At 57.3% G+C, this 14,223-nt stretch overlaps 1 protein-coding gene across 7 annotated transcripts in view; it reads left to right on the top strand.

Annotated features, from left to right (window-relative positions):
- The window catches only part of CTBP2 (C-terminal binding protein 2), a 104,813-nt gene that overhangs the window by 14,698 nt on the left and 75,892 nt on the right, over positions 1 to 14,223 (top strand). The gene's annotated exons all lie outside the window — the stretch shown is intronic.

Genomic DNA, 14,223 nt, shown 5'->3' with positions numbered 1-14,223 from the left:
TTCATGGACCGGCGGTTTCTTTGGGCTGAGTTCATGCCATTAAAGGATCGCACTGGGGAAGCCAGATGATCTTGAAAATGCCCTTGGGCGGCAGCCAGTGCTGGAATAGGCGCACTGGGGTCCGGGGTTAGGTTGTCCTGGCTCCACCATTGCAGATGCGGGGGTGGGAGACGCGAGGGAAGTGAGCGGTGGATGCTGGGATCCCTCGTGTCACTGCAGAGTGGCAGGCACAGTGGCCACAGCAGCGCTCTGCGTGTTGGGTAATTGACACCAAGTCCCCTTCTCCCCTCGGCCCCGTTGGAGCCGCCAGTCCCCGCAGCCCGGCCCGGGAGTCCACAGGAGGTGAGTCGTTCAGAGTGAGAGGCTGGCTGTGGGCACCTGCTCTTCACATGAGTGACTCCTGCAGTCCCGGGGGGAGCCCAGGTGGTTTGAGAGGGTGGCTTCTGCAGCAGGGGCATCTCCGGGGCAGCCCTGGCCGGGAGACAGGCTCCCGGGGCTCCACCCATTGCCGCCCCAGAGAAGCTGCAGGCGCGGTCAGAACATCTGTGTTTTTAGCAAACTCCCTTGGTTCTTGGTGCAGCCAACCCCGAACCTGCCAGCAGCATGCAAACTGTCTTCCCTCCAAAACAAACCGCTCCCAGCACACCACACACTTGGGCCTGTGGTTTGAACACTTGGCACAAGGAATGAGTGAAAGATTTATGTAACTTTTACCACCCACCCAACCCAAGTCGGAGTGACTGGATTGAAGTGGAGATAGGGATTTCTGCCCAGCCTACTCTCGCGCTTTCTTTTGGTTTAAGAGGGATCTCCACCCAGTCGAACGGCACATTCCTAAGGACGTGGGGCCCATTTCACGTGTGTCCGCTAAAATGGGAGTGGGGGCCATATTCTGACGCACTTGGCATTTCACTGTCGACCAGGGGGCAGTGGCCGCCGAGAGGAGGCGGGGCGGAGTGTCACCGTGTCCTGCCCAGGAGAGAGAGCATCTTTACAAAACCAATGTCGGTAAAAATGCGCTGCCCCGGAAGCGCCCTTTGAGAATCTGTGGACGCGAGTGCAGGCGGATGCAGTGGGGGCAGATTCGCTGAGCCTGGCTTGGGATCAGCACCAGGCACGCCCACCTGGCCGGGCAGCCGAGGGGTCCACCTCCAGGAGCTCAGGTGCGGACAGCAGCATTTCGTCGCCGTGCCAGACTCAGGTTTGGGGAGACCCCTTAGACTCAGAAACGAAAGGAAACACGTTTTGCAGCGAAGCCTTTTTATCTTGGCTGGCGGGTTTCGTGCGTGGACTTGGGCGAGGCCGACAGCTTACATTTCCACGGAGGTGACAGCTCACCTGGGTTCTGTCGGCAGAAACGCGTGGGGCCACAGGCTTGTTTGGGTTTTAGTAGCAACCCGGACCGCAGCGGGGAGGCGGTGTGGTCACTGCCCACTTTGGAACCGACCACCAGCCTCGGCAGCCACGGGATGTGCTCACAGGTGGTAGATGATGGAGCAGGGGCGGAACTGACCCTCCTCCAAACCGCACGCTCACACACCCCAGTTCTAGGGGTGAGGGTGTGCGTAGATTTGAAGGCAGGGAGGTTCAGGGAAGTCCATCCAGTTGAGCCTGGAGCTTCCTCAGGAGTCACTCCTCCTCCTTGAAGGTGAACTTGAAAAGACAAGCGTGATGTCCTCAGAGGAGAATGACTTAACGGGCCTCCATCTGCCCTTGATGTGAGACCGCAGGCTTGGGCCTCAGGATTTGCCCTTTCTGGTTGGGGTGACTACTTCTGGGGGTGCTCCTTGAGTTGCATGCGGAGCCATTTACTTTGAGAGAAATGGCAGCCATTCCCGTAACGACACCGGGCAGAGCAGCGCAGGGCTGGGTGTGCAGGACCACGAGTCAGGAGGCCCCCCACTCTGCTCGAGGATGAGGAGCGGGAGCCTTTGGGGCCCTGGCAGTTCCTTTTGGGGCTGCTTTTGGACTTGGGTTAGAAATAAGTGACTTTATGATTTATGGTGTTTATGAAGACTCGAATACCTTTCTATTTCCAGATAGACATCCTAACAGAGATTACATACAAAGTAAAACAGGACGCCTGACGGAGAGATTCCCATAAGCAGTATGGCGGTGTTAGTGCAGTTATGTGTGGACTTCCCAATTAAGCGGTTGCGCATTACTGGAAAACCACCTTTAAGAGATTTGGGGAAGCTATGATTTAGTAGATCAAATAAAAACGGTGTGTAATATTTTATGCATGGGGTTTTAAATTTTTACATTATGGTAAGGTAATTCAATTTGGATTGATTTGTGCAGTGACATTGAGATGGATTTGCTTCTTCTGAGAATTGCCTGTTTAAGGAGAATGTGCTTCTCCAGCAAATAGAGCTACTCCTGCGTGCCAGATGCCAGGGCTCCGAGCGAGAGCCAGGAGGGTTTATGCTGAAGTTCAGCGAAGCACTGAGTGTACACGAGCTTGGGTGGGTGCCAGGGCTCGGGTACATGGCGGAGGGTGAGTTCCCAGGCTGGGGGGGTGGGGGGGTGACCCCCTGAAGAAGTGAAGTTTATTGAGCTGATAGGGCGCAGGCTATGTTGTCAGTGTCACTTTTCTCTCTGCCTTTCTGTCGGACATCTACAGGGGCACAGGGTGGTGGTCCTCTAACAGAAGGGACGGGGGTGGGGGAGGCTCTGCCCTTAGACCCCCCAGTGAACTGACACCGAGGAGCCTTCGGCTTCAGCACTGGTACCTGGATTCTGTGTGTCGGCACCCCTGGGGTCTCAGCACCACCCGACGGGGACCTGTTAGGCTGGGTGTGGCCTCTAGGGGGAGCTCAGATTAGCCCAGGATGGCGATGGCCGCCACCAGCAAAGTAGACCCAGCCGCATGGCGAAGGGCCGGCGGGAACCTGTCCTGTCCGCGCCTGTAACACGTGGGTTTGGCGTGAGGCTGAGGAGAGTGTGGGGCAGCTGGATGTGATGGATGGACCCCAAGGTAAGAGCAATTAAGGAACATACTTGCGGGGAGTCTCATTTTTCATTCCTGGCTCCAGCTGCTGGAGGTCTGGTCTCTCTCCCGGCACTGTTGTTTGGGGCACAGCGGATTTCAGGAAGACGGGAGCCTGTGTGGACAGGCGGTGACTGGGCCATGCTAAGTGGGACCGAGGCCATCCCTCGGGAGAGCTGGTGGGCAGGGTGTCTGCAGGTGTCACCGCCTTAGATGGCAAGGTTGCCTGGCTGCAGTGCAATCATAGTTCATTGCACCGGGAGATTCGCTTGTTTTCGTTCTAATTTTAAAACTTGATTATGTCAATAGAATTTACACTCAGTGCAGTTTCCCTTCCAGGGTGCAGCTCCGCAGGCCTTGACAGGCGGTGCGTGAACACCACGTGGTCACAGAACCGTCCCACCATCAAGGAGAGTCCCTGCCCCCACCACTCATCAGATCGGTCTTCTGAGTAGGAAGGCTGGCCTCAGGTGTTTGGGGAGGTGGGCAGAGGTTGGTGAGGCCAGGAGGTGGTTTGTGCAAAGCCTGGAGGACTAGGGAGCTTTCCTGTGGGGGCACCACCTGGTCGGTGTCCCTCCCTGAGCTCCAGTCCTGGGGGTCGGGTAGGATCGGGGTGTCTCTCAGGAGGAGCTGTTTAAGGAGAAGGCGCTGGACACGCGTGATCGGCCCGTGTCCCCGGTTGCACTGTGAACAAAGCCACAATCAACTCGCTTTCTCACAGGTTTCGTATTTCTATTCAGTGGGGATGAGTCTCGGAATTATTTTAAATTTTACACGGGATCGCAGTGTTTATTAATTTTCTGGTTGTTGCTGGAGATGCCTTCCCAGTGCTGGTTATGTGCAACCCCCGCCCCCATAGCCCCAGCACCGAGGGCGGTGACCGCCTTCACTGCGCTCAGCGGCTCTGGGTACGTCTCAGGTGCGCATTCGATGTGTCAGGACACCTTCACGCCTGAGCTCAGACTAACCGTGCCCTTGGTCTCTGCCCTGAACCTCGTGTCTCAGCATCCTTGGCCCCGGGTGGCCCTCTGAGCTGCCAGCAGCCGGGGCAGTGAAGATATGGTCACGTGCTTTCCAGAGTTGCGGTCTTCCAGGTGCGGGAGATGAGTCTGGGGCCAGGAGCTGGAAGGTTGGCACCTGAGCACGTCCAGGCCGTAGGAGCCGGTGGGCAGGGCAGGGTGTTGGCACCAGCGTCCTGGACCCTGAACAGAGAGCTTGGAGCCTGCTCCCCAGCAGTTCTTACAGGTGGGAAGACCCAGGACCTCCGTGCTAACAGCAGCTCCCTCTGTGGTCCTCGCCAGGGAAAAGTTAAACATAAGGGAGACACGTGTGTTCTGTCCAGAAGGGCGGCAACAGGCATATTCAGTAGTGCCATCCTCAGCTGTGCCAGGCGGCGCTGGGGTCCCGCCCTCGCCTTGGGCCCCATGCCTGGCTCCACAGGGTCGCTTTAAGGTGAGAAGCCGCCTCCCTTGGGTGGAGCTTAAATTCTAGTGGACTCGAAGGTGAGTGGGTGGGCAGCTTGCTACCCTGTGCCCAGGCCCCGCTGGCCGAGGCTGGGAGAAGGTCCTTGAGCTGTGCAACTGTCAGGCGGCATTTCAGAGGGTGCCTTTTGGAAAGGTCTGCTGGGCGAGGCCTGGGTCTGGGCTAGGCGTTTCTTGAATGAACTTACATTCAGGAATATTAGAAATGCATTAAGTGTGGGGGATAAATAGTAATAATAACACAGCTCCTTTTATTTATTATTTTTTAAAATATATTTTATTGATTTTCTACAGAGAGGAAGGGAGAGGGATAGAGAGCCAGAAACATCAATGAGAGAGAAACATCGATCAGCTGCCTCCTGCACACCCCCTACTGGGGATGTGCCCGCAACCAAGGTACATGCCCTTGACAGGAATCGAACCTGGGACCTTTTCAGTCCGCAAGCCGACGCTCTATCCACTGAGCCACACCGGTTAGGGCACAGCTCCTTTTATTGAGCACCAGGAACGCACCAGCAGGATTTGGTGTGTCCATGAGGTAGCAGTGACTGCGCCCCTCACGGCCAGCTCTAACTTGCAGGGACACAGCTCTTGGCTGACAGGTGCTGCGCGCCAGCCTCTGGGACTTGCGTCGGAAGCCCACGTCTGCACCGCTAACCAAGCGGGCCGGGCTGTGGACGCGCATGGGCTGCCCGGGCCGAGTGAGCGTGCCTCGCGCTCAGAACCGAGGTCTTGAAGTGAAGCTTCGAGGCTCCAGAGCCGATGGGCATCTCATGGGGCTGGGCCTCTCTGAAAGCATGCCCTCTGTGGAGGTGTGGGCGGCGGGCGCACGGCTGGCTTTTTAGCCTTTGGCTAGAGGAGTTTCCCCTCTGGTGCCATGGTTATCCTTCCCTGATCGTGAATGGATTACAGCAGCTCGTTCAAGTTCAAGTCCCCCATGTTTGATTGTCCGCCGGCCTCCGCCTGCCTCTTGTTTAGACTTATTTTTAGCTCAGTCCTTGAAGCCTCCGAGTGAGCCTGTCCATCTCCTGGTGTTTCTGAGCTGCCCAAGGTCGTTCTCATCAGCCCCGACCAGGGTGCATGGTGAGACACGTTAGCGTGGTGGGGCAGGGCCTGGTCGGGGAGGCCTGGACGTTCCAATGAACGAGCTTCACCAGCAGCCACCTGGATGTGGAGGCTCCATCCACACGGCGGGGAGGGAGGGAGGGGGCCCCAGCCTCGCCCAGGTGGGAGGAAGTGGGAGAGCCTGTTTCATGAGGGGTCTGCCCCGGCTTCGCTGGTGGTTCGCTGCAGATGCGTTGGTGCTGTGTCCCCAGGCTCTGCTGTGACTCCCCAGTCTGGTTTTGTACGTCAGTGAGCGTGGTGTAGCTGGTTCGGGGGGCGGGTTGGGGGTGCAAGGCTGTCCTGGTCTAGTCCCCTTGGCCTCAACTTTGCACCTGATGTCAGCCCCCTGAAGTCAGCAGCCCTAGCGGACTCCCGGATGTTTTCCGAGTCTTACCTCGGGAAGAATAAAAGCCTTTTGGTGCTTGATTTGATTTGTTTGCTGGGAGATTAGCACAAAAGCAGGAAAAGAGTGTTGGAGGTGATTGCCGGGCTGGCAGAGGGTTATTTACGGAGCTTTGCTGACAGTCCTTGTTTAAAGGAATTCCCTGTGAGATTTATGAAGCCTTTCCAGTTTATTGTCTTTCCAAGTGTAAGGTAAGCAAATAAATAGGTGATTCTCTTTTATTATGAACCCAGCCGGCGTGAGATGGAAAATAGGAGGAAGCAGGCCCGCTTTGCAGCCCAGCAAGTGTCTGGAATTTGGAAAGCATCTTGGAAAGGCTTTGTTTTGTTTCTGGCTGGAGCACATTGTGCGTTTAGAAGATAAAACTTGACCCTTGGTAGAGTGTGCTGTTCCCGCCCCATCCTTGAGGAGAACCGGCTGCTGCCGGGTCGGCTGGACCCTGAGGGCCGCCCACCATGGTCCACAGGGGCCCACGGGCCTCGGCACCCCAGGACGGCGGGTTCCCAAGACCCTGCTCTGGGTTTGGTCACGGCTGCTTTGCCCAGAAGCCACACCATCTGTGGGCCCATGGCGTAACCCTTGATAAAAACAGCCATGTCGGGTAGGGGGATGATGGCATGTGCTGAGGGGCGGGAGCGTGCAGGGAGAGGTCAATGGGGGAAAAAGGAGACAGGTAATACTTTCGACAATAAAGAATTTAAATTAAAAAAAACCCACACACATCAGTATCAAATGAAAAAACAAAACAGCCCTTTCTGATCAGATGGTGACCTTGTCCTCCCAGCCCCTCTTCCTGTCCCCTTGATGTCCAGTCCCTTCTCTGAAATGTCGGCGCCTCCTGTGTCCTGTGGGTTGTGATTGGGGCACTTAGGGTAAAAAAAATAAGCACAGAAGCACTACCTTGTAATAAGTAAACAGCTCGTGTCCTGGTAGAGACAGCAGTGCTGAGATTTGGGGGGAGAGCTGGGTGGTCTGCCCCCTGCCAGCTGCAGGTCCCCCACCCCCTCATTTGAAATGGCTCCTGGCTCTTTCACAGTCACGGCAGCGCCACCAGGAAGACAGCCTGTCACACTGGGGGAGAGCGGTGTAGGTCTCTCCCGAGATGTCAGTGGCCTGGGAAAGAGGTTCTGGGGGGCTGATGGTCAGTGTGGGGGACTGATGGTCAGTGTGGGGGACCATGTTCTGTAACAGACCGTGGGTCCGAGGTCATGGGCCCCTGGCATGTGCCGGGTGCACACGGAGGTTCCGTGAATGAGCTCTCCGCTGCGGTGGTTTCAGGAGTAGGATGGATCTGAGTAGGGCAGGCCCTCACGTGCCCAGGGCAGCATTCCTGCAACAATGGGGCTGCTGGCCTGGCCACTTTCTCCCAGTGTCTGCAGGGGAGTGGGCCTTTTGTCCCCTCCAGCCATGGCGGGGGGCGGGGACAGGGGAGCAGAGCCCAGCCCATGCTATCGGCCCTGGGGTGGTGGCCTGAACAAGCCTGACCAGGTCCTGCCTGCAAGGAGGGGCCACACAGGCAGACGGCGTAGTGGCCAGGGAAGCCAGGCAGGGAGGGGTGTGGTGGTCCCAGACTGGGACCTGGGGTCCCTTCTATCCATCTGTCCAGGGAAGGCCTCTTCAGGGAGTTGGGGTATGGGCTGCCGTGGGGCGGAGCCACGTCGGCTCCCTCTAGCTTGTCCGGTGGTGGCTGCCCGCCCCGTGCCAGGTCCCTCCAGCCCCTGCTCGTCCCTCCTGCCTGTGCCTGAGCACCTGGGCATTGAAGACCTTAAGCCCAGCCCCGCCCTCGGTGCTGAGTCCGTGGTCTGGGGTGGAACCTGCCTCGGCTTCTAGTTTTAAAAGCTCCCAGGTGATTCTAATGAGCAGCGGGCCAGTGCCCAGCCCCGCAGCCCACAGCTGTTCCTTCCTGCCCCTGGCCCGCAGGCACAGGCCCGGAGAACCGGGCAGGTCCTAACTTCCTACCCCACAGGTGGGTGGGGGCAAGGGTCGGGAGAGGCTTCCTGGGAGGCCCGGCTCCTCCTTGTGTGCCTGGGGACAGGCACGCCTCCTGCAGGGCCCGCTGCCGGCTCCCCGAGGGGTGCTGCTCCCCGAGAAGTGATGCTGCGGGCAGGACTCCAGGGGGACCAGGTTCCCACCGGCAGGTGAGGGTCTTTGGGGCTTGTCATTAGCTCTGCGAGGCTCGCCTGGAGCAAAAGTGGAATCAGTCTTGCGGGACAGGTGCCTGTGGGTGCCTGAGGGTGGGGCAGATTGAAGGTGGGAGGGCTGGCTGCCGGTCCGCCACCTCGGCCCTGCCCAAACCAGGAAAGCGGCCTCCTTACGAAGGCACCCGGAGCCTCCTGCCTCGGTCAGTGTGCAGCTGGCAGGGGAGAGCGGCTGTCGCCTAGGAAACCAAGCAGAGCTGGCTTGGGCCTGCCAGCCAGTCGGGGCTCCGTGCCTGGGTGGGGGTGTGCGCCCCCCAAAACTAGCATGAGTCAAGGGGGATGGGGTGGGGAAGGGTCCTGTGTGCATTTTACAGGGAGAGAAGCCAGCTCTGCGAGTGTCCCCTAGGTGTCTGGGGTGGGAGGCGGGCTATGTTCTGTGACTAGGACAGGAGAGAGGGAAGCGGCGGAGGGGGGGGGGGGGCACTGGGTGCTGAAGAGGGGGTGGAGGAAATCCTGGGCCTTTCCAGGAATCTTGCTTGTGGGTCGCTGGGCTGTTGTGGAGGCTCTGGGGGAGGGGCGGCCAGGGGTGTGGGTGCCCTGGTAAGAGGAAGTGAGCACGTGGGAAGCGTGTGGCCCCTGGGCCAGGGAAGACGCCCTGCAGCGGTGCCGCGCGGCCTCAGCTGCTGTGTAGTTACTAATGGGGAGGCGTTTGAGACTCTCAAACCACAAATGAGATCCTGGGTGACCGGGTGTTGGGATGACCCCACGGGGACAGTCAGTGTGGGGGGGCAGGGGGCAGGGTCTAACCAGCAGGCTGGCTGAGCGGCCTCAGCTGCTGCTGCTGCGGGAAGGGAGGGGGGTGGTGCCAACTCAGAGGCCGGGTTGGGAGGGAACGAGGGGGAGAGCACGAGGTTCAGGCTGGAGGTCTGGTTGGCGAATTCCTGCCTTGAACACCTGGAGAGGGGCACCTGGGGGTCTGGGTGCTTTGCCTTCATTCATCGGAAGGTTCTCCTTGCTCTGCGGCGGCGGGTGGCAGTTTCCAGCCCAGTCCGTTTGGATCTTTCTCCTCCCCTGGGGGCTTGGCGGGTCCTCCCTCATTGAGGAGCCTCCGGCAGTGATGGGACCAGTGGGATCCTGAGCCCAGCAGACCCCCCAGCCCTGTCTGGAGTTACCTGGTCGGCCCTGAGCTCAGAGCTAGAACCAGGCCGTGACCACCCCCCACCCCCCGCCCGAGGTGAAGGGGGTTGGGTGGCAGGAAGCAGAGGGTCCATCCTCTGAAGCTCCGTCTCATTCCGCCGAGTCCCCCTGCCCACGGCCTCCGCTGAGGGGCTCCCACTGGGTGCACTGACTTGGACTCAGTTGGGATTTCTGCTTTTGCTGCTGTGGACTCTGGCGTGGGGCTGAGCTCCGTCTCCCCGCCCGTGACGTGGGAGCGATAGCAAGTCCCTGACAGTGGCTGTTGGGATGGAAACAGGTAATGGGGTGAAGCGTTTGCTCATTGGGGTCTGCCGTGGTCTCTGCGTGCCCAGCACGTGGAACAGGACGGGGCTCCAGGATGTGGCTTCTGGAAGCTTGTATTTGTCCCTTCTGACCTGTAGTCTCTGTTTCTGGCTTAACACACAGGTGAAGTCAGAAATGCCTGTGTGTGTCTTGTTTCTGGAACCGCTGTATTGCCCATGCAAAGGAAAGCTCCGGTCTTGGGGCCCCAGCCAGGAAGTGAGGGAGTGTCTGCAGACACGCAGGGCATCGAGTTCCTCACCCGCTGCTCCGCACAGGCTGGCTCCGGGGAGCTCGGTACAGAGCGGGCACTTCCTCCTGCCGAGGAGCGCACAGGCTGGAGGGGTGGGCGCGCTGGTGTTGTAGGAAGTTCGGAGGCTTTGGGGCCTGAGTAACTGAATTGGTTCATTGGATTCGAACGACCAGCCCAGTCTTCTGTAATGACTACAGTTTACAGCTGTGCTCAGATGACAGCTGCCAAACAACCACCTGTGTTCAGAGGGAGCGATGGCGCAGACTCCGTGGAAGAGATGGTCTGCCTGCGTCTCTCTAGGCCAGTGGTCGGCAAACTGCGGCTCACGAGCCGTGGTTTGCCGCTCTGTTGACTAATGAGTTTGCCGACCACTGGACTAGACTAAATGTTACCGTGTCGTTGGAAGCTGTGAGGATTAGGCAATTGTGGCATATTGTGTGCAAAGAGGTAAAGGGTAGTATATGACAGTGGTCGGCAAACTCATTAGTCAACAGAGCAGCAAACAACGTCTCGCGAGCCGCAGTTTGCCGACCACTGCTCTAGGCTGTCCCTGGATTTCTCTGCCTCCTGGGCCTTGCACACTTGAGCTTAACAAAGTGGGAGTAAGTCTCGGCTGAGGTTTAACTTGGGTGTCACTGTCAGAGAGATGACGGGGTGGGACCCAGTGGAGGAGGGGTGGGCAGGTGAGCAGGTCTGGAGGAGTCTGGGCCGCGTGGACTTGACTCCCACCCCAGCCCCAGATGCCTCCAGAGGCTGCACTGGACGCTTCATCCGTACGGAGATGATACAGTGGCAGGAGGCTGCCCTGGGCAAGAATTGGGCCAGGGGTTTGTGTGTCATGTTTTGTGGGTGCCGACCCACATCCTGCACACCAGACACCTGGGGGCAGAGTGTGGGGGGCAGTTTGACAAGATCCAGGGCTCCAGGCCTGCCCTCCTTGCTGTTCATCACCGTGCAGGGAGCTTTATATGGGAGGAGGCTCAGGGCCAAGCTCAGATCCAGGGACCGCTGAACCCTGAGAGCTAAGGCACCCATTCTGATTTCTCTCTCTGTGGTGTCTGTCCCTCACTAAAAAAGATTGTTTTCTGGGGCTGTCACTCAAAATAGCGTTTTGCACCACACCATTAAAATTGTCAGTGTTTGCTGGTTTGTGTTTATTGAGACTAAATCCATTAGGGTGATGTGAAAATAGCGCTCCACTGTTTACCAAACCCGATTCTTGTTTTTGATATTTTAGTGCATCATCTGTTCTCACTTGAATGTTGTGGAATTTGTTGGTGAAGTGTTATGCAGATGAAAATCCATATTTCCGTGACTTTTTTTTATCGGAGTGAGTGTATAAGAATATGATAGTCATGGTGCTTGACTTGCCATCTGAAGCAGAACCTGTATGAATGGCATTGGAGCGAGGCTCGGTCTCTGAGAGATTGTGGATGGGCCGGGACCTTGACCCAGATCCGGGTGCTGAGTCAGCTGCCCGGAAACCCCCCCCCCCCCCAACACTGCCCTTCACCAGCTGGGTGGCCCCTGGCAAGTCACCCAGCCCCGGGCTGCAGTTCCCTATCTATGACATGGCGACTTCTGTTGCTGTTGGAAAACTTCAACAAAGCACCACTGTTTCACTGGTTTTCATCATTGTAGCATCTCGGATTGAGTTGTGTCATAACCTCAGTAGCAGGCCATCTGACAGTATTGATTTGTCTTTGTTTCTTAGTGGCTTACACAGTAATTCTGGACCCGAGCTTTCATGGTATCTTAGGCCTGATGGACACGGAAGCGTTTTTGCAAACTTGAACGTTTTCGAGTTGGACGTTCCCCAGGACAAGGGCAGTGGCTCAGCTTTCTGAGTTGACCAGGGAAAGTCCGGTGGTGACCAGACTTCCACTTCGGCGCCACAGCTGTGAGGCAGCAGGAGTTGAATCGATGCGTTTCTAGGTGTTGGCATCGGAGTTCAGGTCTGGTTCAGTGGTCAGATGACCTTGGATTCTTACGTTCAGAGAAACCCGGGCGCCTCTGCTGCTTCCAAACAAAATGAGCTGCTGAGGTCGCTTCAGGCGGAGAGTCTGACTTCGTGGACGGCGGCAGGTGACGCCAGCCCCGGGATTCAGGGGAGGGTGTGCAGTGCGCCGGGGGCCTCTGTCTGCTCTTCGGGAGCTGTTGTGGCCAGAAGGCTCTGAAGATGCTTGGAGGGGGGGTCGGAAACAGGCCGGTGCAGGTGGGGCTCCCGGATTTTGTTCCCACGGTGACCCTTCCCCGTGCAGGGACCGCCCGGGCCTCCTCGAGTTCCCAGGTCTGTTCACGGAAAGAGGGAGCCCACCTTGGGTGTCAGGGCGCTTCAGCTCGTAGTGGGGAAGTGACCCCTGCCTGGCGGGTGTGTCTCTGGTCCTCGTTCCAGAGACGGGATTCTGGATTGACCCGCGCAGAAGGGTCCCCGAATGGGTGTGACTCTACAGCGAGCACACAGCACGCAGCCCCAGGTTCTGACACCGAACGCTCTTCTCTGTCCATCTCTGCGTCCATCCGTCTGTCTCCTTGGCAGCGCTTCTCTGCTGCATTGTTGGCCTCACTCTGCTCCACTCCATCCCTTCAGCGAGGATCTCATCACCCGGAGGTGACTGGTCAGTGGTGCGTTCCTTTTGTTTTTGATCGAGGGTTCGGGGCAGGTGTTCCGGGGGTGGGAGTGGGAACACGAGGTAAAATAACGCATAGATCCTAAGCATACTGATCGACGTGTGTTGGCAGATGCGCACACCTGTGTACCCCAACTCTCTATCAAGACGTAGAACAGCCTTGGCACGGATGGGTATCATCTGGGCACCGAAAAGGTCACCAGCTCGGTTCCTGGTCAAGGCACATGCCCGGGTTCCAGGCCCAGTCCCGGTTGGAGGCGTGCCGAAGGCAGCCGATCGATGATCCGCCTTCACATTGATGTTTCTCTCCCTCTGCCTCCCTCTCTCTAACATCAGTTACAATACCTTTAAAAATGGTTTGTAAAAGATTTGGAACATGCGCCAACTCCAGAAAGTCCCCTCATGGCCCCTTTGCAGGCGGCACCCACTCCTACCGCATGATCACGTTAGACAACCACGTTTTATTTTACCCAGCATGATGACGTGTGCCTGTTGCAGAATGTAATCTATAAAGTACATATATGCACACATAGCTACACAAACAGGCCTATGTGTATATGCAGTATTACATAGATATATATTACACCATCCATACCTTTCTGCAAAAGCGCTGTTTTTAAAAATTAAATTGAACATGTTTTTGTGGGAGTTGAAGGTTGCAGCCTGGATCAATTGCTTGTTCCTTTTCACTCGATGCGTCGTATTCCACGGGGGTTCTGGTTACCCCAGTGTTCACTCACCTGTGGACGGACACGGGCTGTGTCTAACCCTTGGCTTTTCTGAATAAAGCTACTGTGGCCCATTCTTGTACATGACTTTTTATGGACATATGTTTTCAGTTCTCTTGGATAAATTCCTAGACGTGGAATTGCTGAGTTGTAGAATTAGGTGTATGTTTAGTTTTATAAAGCAGCTATAAAACTTTACACCACTACCCATCGTGAAAACCGAGCTGTTATTTTAAACCATCCAGCAGAAGGTTGGCTTTCTGCTTGAGAGGTGGAGGGCGAGTGAGCGGGTCCTGCGCCCACAGGGAGATGCTGAGTCTGCCCCGTTTGCCCTGTGGGGGGCGGCACCGCTCTGGAGAAAGCAGCCATGGCCTCCTTATGTAGACAGGCCTGCTTCTCCGCCTTCCCCGGGACATCCAGCGGGAGGATCGGTTTTTCCTGGCCGTGCCTCACCCCCCACCCCACCCCCCACCCCCGCCTCTCTCCCCAATGGCATGAGGATTGCAGTCTTGGCTCCTGGCTCTTTTCCCATCTGTGCCCACCCTTCTGTGTTCACGGCTCACAGAAGCTGGGTTTGACTCACCTGATCACCATGGGGTAGTCACACGTGCATTTCTAGTTTGTTTCAGTGCGAGGTGCTGGCTCAGCCTGTGTCGTAGGTGGCTGGCTACCTGCAGGTCAGCTGCCTGTGGGCGGGGCCAGCCTGCAGCCCCGCAGCCGGGATATGCTGGTTTCGCTGGCCGGGCCTCAGCTCCTCCGAGTCCCCTAGGCCTTGGGGGATGTGGTTAATAGGGCTACTAATGTGGATTCCATTTTATCCCGCCTCTTTCTCGAAAGTCATCTGAGGACTCAGCACTGTAGGGCTCTGTAAGGGGGTGAGCTTGGGGAAGGGCTAGAGGTGATCAAGAACGCGAGTCCAGCAGCTGCGAACATCAGGAGAGTTGGCTGTGAACAGAGACGCCCTAAGTGGACCAGCTCTGAGCTGCAGAGACAGTGTGTC

Source organism: Plecotus auritus (assembly GCF_963455305.1).
Source record: "Plecotus auritus genome assembly, chromosome: 9".
Classification (NCBI taxonomy): domain Eukaryota; kingdom Metazoa; phylum Chordata; class Mammalia; order Chiroptera; family Vespertilionidae; genus Plecotus; species Plecotus auritus.
This window is presented reverse-complemented; position numbering and strand designations above follow the sequence as displayed.